The sequence below is a fragment of the Myotis brandtii genome, unplaced genomic scaffold (assembly GCF_000412655.1).
Source record: "Myotis brandtii unplaced genomic scaffold, ASM41265v1 scaffold743, whole genome shotgun sequence".
Taxonomy (NCBI): Eukaryota; Metazoa; Chordata; class Mammalia; order Chiroptera; family Vespertilionidae; genus Myotis; species Myotis brandtii.
The window spans coordinates 1,839,696-1,839,972 of NW_005370960.1; the positions used below are offsets into that span (position 1 = coordinate 1,839,696).

Below are 277 nucleotides of genomic sequence, written 5' to 3' on the forward strand. Positions count from 1 at the left end.
CCCCAGGGGCTGCCCCAGCTGGAGCCCCTCCCGCCCAGACTGGACCTGGGGCTCCAGCTGCTGCTCAGACCCCCTGTGCCAGTGATCATGGGCTCGGGGGGCGTGCAGACCGCCCTGTGATGGGGTGAGGATGGGGTGAGCTGAGGGGCCGTGAATAACATGCTGCCAACGTGAGGGTCTCCGAAAACGACATGGGCTGCCGGCGGGGAGCCCAGGACCCCGGTGCCTTCCTGGGGCTGCCTGGCTTCAGGCAGGACCCCCTTAGCCGGGGCTGGGA

At 69.7% G+C, this 277-nt stretch overlaps 1 protein-coding gene across 1 annotated transcript in view; it reads left to right on the forward strand.

The window, feature by feature from the left end:
• The window catches only part of CAMK2B (calcium/calmodulin-dependent protein kinase II beta), a 39,895-nt gene that overhangs the window by 21,707 nt on the left and 17,911 nt on the right, over positions 1-277 (forward strand). The gene's annotated exons all lie outside the window — the stretch shown is intronic.